Source organism: Aethalodelphis obliquidens, unplaced genomic scaffold, assembly GCF_003676395.1.
Source record: "Aethalodelphis obliquidens isolate GAN/ISIS:26980383/991018 unplaced genomic scaffold, ASM367639v1 scaffold6, whole genome shotgun sequence".
Classification (NCBI taxonomy): domain Eukaryota; kingdom Metazoa; phylum Chordata; class Mammalia; order Artiodactyla; family Delphinidae; genus Aethalodelphis; species Aethalodelphis obliquidens.
In genome coordinates, this window is record NW_020837950.1 from 60,141,906 (window position 1) to 60,149,666 (window position 7,761).

Genomic DNA, 7,761 nt, shown 5'->3' on the forward strand with positions numbered 1-7,761 from the left:
TGGCTTCTATCTTACTGTTTTCTCTCTTGCCTCTTCGTTTTCTATAAAGCCAGTTGTTGGCATCCTTCAAGGCGCAACGCTGGGCCCTTAGCCATCTCATTCTCATGCATTGCTTTAATTGTCACCTAGATATAGAGAATCTGTCTATATAGATCTTCCCATGCACCTTTTCACTGAATTCTTCACTTAACTCACAATCTGTCCCCTATTCTGCTGTGTGGTTTTCTTCCATTGTTTACTATCTTAGTAAATAGTATCACTGTTTACTCCACTGAAGGAACAGAACATAATTATCATTCTTGACACCCTTCAGAGTCTAGTCCATTAACCCAATCCATCAAATGTTTTATTGTAGTTACTGCTTAGACATTTTTGCTCTACTTCTACTGCATATTTCAAAATCCCAGTTACAGTTATGTCTCCCTTGCATCCCTTTACCTTCAGTTGCTCTATTTGTACACACATTCTGTTTCTACGTTGCAAATACATCCTCTGCATTTCTGCCAGAACAATATCGTCAAAATACAAATCTGAATATCCTTCTTTGCCTAAAATCTTCCAGTCAGTTCTTTCTGTCCTTTTGATAAGGACAGACTTCTATAACATGTTCTAAGAGATCTCACTTGCTCTGTTTCTTACCTACCATTTTGACTTCTCCCCTACTATAGCTCCTTTCATTCTTTTCTCTTCAAATTTTATGACCTTGTTTTATTCCTCATAGTTCCGATGTTTCCATCAACCATAGATATACTGAAAATGTTGTTCCCCCTTCTTTATCGAAATGTTTTGGCTGCAAGTAAGGGGTAAATACAAATCTATTGGCTTATTCAATGGCAACATATTATATCCTGTAATGAGTCAAGGGCCACTCAGAAAGTGTTAATGTCATGAAAGCCATTTCCAGTCATTCTCCTCTATCATTCCCAGCTAATATGCTTCCTCTTGGGTTATCATCTCTCAGGATTTAATGATGGAGGCAGCAATTCTGGTAATCATATTCCTCTTATAATATCTAAAGATAGAAGTAAGTTGCCATCTTCCTTGTGTGTCATTTTAATATACAGAAAGCCCTGAAGTTTCCTAGATAATTTACTCATATATATAACTGACCAAAATTTACATTATATGCCTATGAATAAAACATCAATACAAACAATATGGGACATTCCAGGGCCTTCCTTGGTATTCTCAGTTAAATAAAACTCAACCTATTATAAGGTTTCTGAAGTCTCTTTTGATTTCTTAACTCTTTTAACTCCAGTTTGAAGAGGGTAGTTTCCCGATGATCCTGGTCAAAGTCCAAGGGTTGGGCTTCCCTGGTGGCGCAGTGGTTGAGAGTCCACCTGCCGATGCAGGGGACATGGGTTCGTGCCCTGGTCCTGGAGGATCCCACATGCCGCAGAGCGGCTGGGCCCGTGAGCCATGGCCGCTGAGCCTGCGCGTCCGGAGCCTGTGCTCCGCAACGGAAGAGGCCACAACAGTGCCCGTGTACCGCAAAAAAAAAAAAAAAAAAAAGTCCAAGCATTTCCTTATTCAACCCAGCCCCTATTTACAGAATAGAGACTCTACCCTGTTTAACTATAGGGTATAGAGGTTATACCCTGTCTAAAGAGGGTCTACCTTTGGCCCTGCCTAGAGGCATTGCAAGCCAAAATTAATAGGGCCTTGACTGTCTTTGTCCCAGCTGGCTTATAGGGTAGAGGTTTCCATACTGGTAGAGGCAAGCAGGAAAGATAACAGGCTACCACCCCCCCCCAATGCCCAGAGTAGTGGTTCAGAGATTTTGGCCAAAGATTTTGGCTAGGTGGGAGAGGCAGTCTGTGAGAAAAGAGAGATCAGAGATCTCCCCAAAGGAGCTGATTTCATGGGAAGTTCATGCCTAATAATGCTCTCAAAAATACTAGTTTCTCTTAATAAAGAATAACAAGCTTAACCAAGTGGGCCATTATTCCCACTTCCAGCTCAGAAGAAGTGGCACAGAGGTTATTTCCAGGGGGAAGAGGCAGGCCATAAGAACATAGAACTCAAACTTTCCACAAAAAGAAATGATTTTATTTAGAACAGTGTGGGGAAATTCAAGCCTAACAGTGCTCTTGAAAACAATAGAGATGTTGGCTGTTAGCAATTAAAAGAAATATGGCAGCACCATGAGAGAAATAAGCTAAACTGTAGGCAGGCTAGTTTACCAAAAAGAACCAGAGAAAGAGACAGCTAAGTAGAGCCTTTTTGATATCAAAACAAACCTTGAAGACTGACCTCAAAAACTACTTCTGCAAAAGGGGCCCAAATTTAATTGGATCAGACTAGGGAATTGTTTATGCTCCAAGGCATTGTCAAAAACAGTGAAACAACTAACTATTAGTTAATGGAACTGAGTGTAATACCAAATGGGAAAGATAGTTTAATAGAGAGATCAGAGAAAGAAACAGTTTTTAAAAGCCCTGCTAAAACCATTGTCATCTCAGAGTGAATGTGCATACTCCCATAGCTGCATGCTTTGAGATACAACACCAAATGATTCACTCAGCTGACTTCTGTGCAGAAATTGACAACCTGATTCTAAAATTCCTATGGAAATTCAAGGGACTTGAATAGTTAAAACAATCTTGAAAAATAAAGTTAGATGACTTATACATCCGGATTTTAATACTTACTGCAATGGTACAATAATCAAAATAGTGTGATGCTAACATAAGGATAGTCATATAGATCAGTAAATTTAAAAAATTAAAATTAAAAATTAGTTACATTAAATTAAAAAATTAGTTACATTATATATATTCTTCTCAAGTACACAAAGATCCTACGTTAGACCACAGAATAAGCCTTAACAAATTTAAGAAGATTGAAATCATACCAAGTACCTTTTTTAGCCACAGTAGTGTAAACATAGAAATCAATAATAGGAGGAAAATTTAAAAATTCACAAATATGTGGAAATTAAACAACACACTCCTGAACAACCAATGGGTTGAAGCAGAAATCAAAAAGGAAATCAGAAAGTATCTTAAGGCAAATGAAAATGAAAACATAGCCCACCAAAACATAGCCCACCAAAAGAAGTTCTAAGAGGAAGTTTATAGCAATAAATACCTACATTAAGAAAATAAAAATCTCAAATAAACAACCTTAATCTGCACCTTAAGGAACTAGAAAAACATATGAAGCATCAAAAAGAATAGTAAATCTTAAGAGTTATCGTCACAAGGAAAAAAATTTTCTATTTCTTTAATTTTGTATCTGTTTGAGATGATGAATATTCATTAAACTTATTGAGGTTATCATTTCATGATATATTTAAGCCAAATCATTATGCTATCCACCTTAAACTTATACAGTGCTGTGTATGTCCATCATTATATATATCAATAAAACTGGAAAAGATAGAATAAATACTTAGGAATAAATTTAACAAAGGAGGTGAAAGATCTGTACACACAAAAATATAAGACACTGCTGGAAGAAACTAAAGAAACCACAAATAAATAAAAATATACTCTGTGTTCATTGATTAGAAGAATTAATATTGCTAAAATATCCATACTACCCAGACGTCTACAGACTTTTCACAAATAGAAAAAAAGTCCCTTTAATTTATATGAAACCACAAAAGACTACAAACACCCAACATAATCTTGAGCAAGAAAACAAAGCTAGAGACATCATACTACCTTATTTCAAAATGTATTTTAAAAACTATAGTAATCAAAACAGTATGGTACTGGAATACAAATAGACTCATAGATCAATGGAACAGAATAGAGAGCCTAGAAATAAACACAGGCATATACAGTCAAGTAATCTTTGACAAGGGTGCCAAGAATTCATAATACAGAAAGGATAGTTTCTTTAATAAATGGTGTTCGGAAAATCAGATATCCACATACAAAAATGAATTGGATCCTTCTCTTATACCATACATATTCAACTCAAAATGGATTAAAGCCTTAAATAAAGGACCTGAAGTTGTAAAATTCCTAGAAGAACATATAGAGAATAAGCTCTTTGACAATAGTCTTGTAAATCATTTTTTGGATATGACCCCAAAAGCGCAGGCAACAAAAGCAACAATAAACAAGTGGGACTACTACATCAAGCTAAAAAGCTTCTGCACAGCTAAGGAAACAACATTAAAAGGTAGCCTACATAGTAGGATAAAATATTTGCCAACCATCTATCTGGTTGAGTTATTAAGCAAAATATGTATAACTCAATAGCAATTATACAAAAAAATAATTAAAAAATGGGCAAAGTAACTGAATTTCACCAAAGAAGACATACAGATGGCCAACAGGTACATGAAAACGTGCTCAACATCACTAATCATCAGGGAAGTGCAAATTAAAAACACAGCGAGATATCACCTCACTCATGTTAAGGAGGATGGCTATTCTCAAGAAGACAGGAGATAACAGTTGCTGGCAAGGATGTGGGGAAAAGGGAACCTTTGTGCACTATTGGTGGGATGGTAAATTACTACAGTCATTATGGAAAATAGAATGGAGGTTCCTCACAAAATTAAAAACAGAACTACCATATGATCTAGCAATCCCATTTCTGAGTATATATCCAAAGGATATGAAATTAGTATCTTAAAGAGATACCCACACTCCTGTATTCATTGAAGCATTGTTCACAGTAGTCAAGATATGGAAATGACCTAAGTGGCTGTTGAGTGATGAATGGAAAAATAAATTGGGAGATTACAGATATATCAATAGATATGAATACACACATATGTATTACCCATATATAAGTATATATTATATGTAATATATTAAATGTATGTTATGTTACATATAGGTATATATACATACATGAATGTATATTTATATAAATATATACTGTTGATCCTTGAACAACATGGGTTTGAACTGCGTGGTAGACACAGAAAGACAAATACTGCATGATATCACTTATATGTGGAATCTTAAGTCAGACTCATAAAATCAGAGAGTAAAATGGTGGTTGCCAGGGGCTAGGGGGTGGGGGAAATGGGAAGATGTTTGTCAAAGGGTACAAACTTTAAGTTATAAGATGAATAAATTCTAGAGATCTAATGTATGGCATAGTAATTATATTAATAATACTGTATTGTATACTTGAAATTTGCTAAGAGAGTAAATCTCAAATGTCTTCATCTTACTCTGTCTCACACACAAACACACAAATGGTAACTCTGTGGGATAATGGATATATTAATTAACTTGATTGTGGTAACCATTACACACAGTATACTGATATCAAAACATCACATTTTACACCTTAAATATACACAGTATTTTGTCAGTTATACCTCAGTAAAGCTGCGGAAAATTTAAGGAACAACAAAAACGAATAAAATAAAATGAAAAATTTTGAAATCCGTGCCTTTCCAAAAAAGTGTTATAAATAGTAGGGAGTTTGGGCTAATGTTAAATGACAATTGGGATGAAGTTCAAGAACCCAAATCCTACCTGCCCTAACTCACTACTTCCTATGAGGTTCCTAAAGCAGCAACAGTAAATGGAAAACAAGATTCTGATGACCAGGTATCTCCTGTGAAGTATGTGGCCTAAACTGAAGGTCTTAGTGGGACTTTCTATTCTCTAATAAGCCTGAATTAAAATCTTACCATCAGTCACCCTCATATAGAGAAGCAAGGATCAGGCTGCAGATGGGTATGAGTAGAGGCAAAGAGAGGACCAGAAGTATGGCAATACCCTTATGGATTCAAGAACCACAGTAGACGTTTCAGCACCTAGTGGTCCCACCCACTAATAAATGTAGACTTCCTCCTCTTAGGGCAGAGCAGCAGGGCAATTTAAGATGGGAATGGAGTCCTCTTTCTTTATGAAATGAACATGTGCCCTCGTTTTGTAGTGCCAGGCCTGGGGACATCTGGTCCACATAAACTGATGCAGATTATTTATTTGTATGTTTTATTTGCTTTTATTGCTTTGTTTTATTCACGTTCACACCCTTTAATTTGGAAACCAGTAAATAGTGTCATTAGCAGATTGTGCTTTGAGTCCTGAATTCAAATCCTATGCTTACTATATTTGCTGAAGGTGCCTGGCCATGATCCAAACCTCTAAAAGCCATAGTTTCCTCATCAGAACAACAATGCTAATCCATAGTATAATTCTAATGTCATGACGATTAACTGTTATGATATAAGGTGCTTATCATAATGTTCGGTACAAGAGTACTCTGTATGTTTAATAAATATTCAGGGAGAAATAAAATGAATTCATTTACACTGAGAACTAACTTCTCACAGTTAAGACTGACATATAAATAGTTCTAACGCAAGGTAGAGGCTGCCATGTGCTGCAAAAGACCTTTTCACAAGTTTTAAAATTATGGGCAAAGGAGAGTAATTCTTAAAAGGAAGGAAATGGAGAAGGTGCAAATGCACTTATTTGGGTGAAGTGGAAGATGCATGGGGCAAAAGCAAGTGATAGGCTGGAAAATTAGTTTGGAACAAAATTGAACATTATACAAGGAGTTTGAATGCTATGTGTATGGTAAATGGCAGTCTGAGGGAACAATGCTTCTGAGCTTTCATTTTTTTAAATCATAACTTGTCTAATAGATACCAATTTAATACTAGCATTAAACTGTTAGGAAAATCTAAGACTACTGTTTCATATAGCAGTGTATATATGTTAGCACATGCTATGCCTATAAACAGGGCTATTCCAATGAACAAAAGGCATCATGACCCATAAAACATAAAGTGTAATACAGAGGAAATAATTTATTATGATGATTTGCTTTACTTTAACAGTAGGAAGACATGCATGATGATATATTATTATGATGTTTTTAAAGAAAAATTTCAGCCCAGACACATAAGCAAAGTTGAGAAGAGAATTAAGTTTTATTTGTCAGTGACAATTCAAGTGATGTTATTTTCATGGTATCTCCATTATTGTTCTGTGTTTGCACATTCTAAAGGCCAGTGAGGGAAGAATGTATGAGAGTGGTAAAGTCTGGTCCCACCTGATTTATAGTCCAACTCTAGAAGTCAGGTTGGTCAAATCAGATTGCAGATAAACATCTGAACTTGTGAATGTGGCTTAAAATAATCAAATATTCTAAATCACAAACATAAGACAGATGCTTATTTTATGACTAGGCCAGATGCTTACTGAATTATATTCCCATACTTGTTAATATACTTGATAACTGAACACTAATTTTTTCTCAAATTCAAAGATATATGACATATCTAATAATTATGAATCAGTTTTAACAGAGCCAATGTAAATAATGTAGATTTTTTAAATGAAAAGTAACTCTTTTCATCTAAATGATCCCTTTGTACTGAAATAAGTCTTCCCTAGTTACATTTTATGTTCAACTAAGAAAAGAAGTAATAAAGAAAACAATAAACAAAACATTTGAATGTGTCCAGCTCATACTTGTTAACAGGCCAGATAGAAGCAGGTCAACCATCTAAACATTCCACGGTATTAATGGAACGTGATTTTTTTTGACTGATGCATGCAGTAATTTTCAGATCTTAGGCTGAAAAATCCTGTGGCATTTTTTATGGCATATGGCCATTTATAGTATCTTCTCTTCCTGCAAGCTCAAGTACGAGATGGGTTAAACAAGTATCAGACTACCTCTTTTTCTGGCTCAATTCTCATTTATTATAGGACACAAATACTCCTGTGCACATGTATTCATTTGGGAAAGGTGTGGAGATTAATCACAGGGGGAACAATGCTGGAAATTATATCCAATGGTTTTCCTACTGTGTTTTCAGAT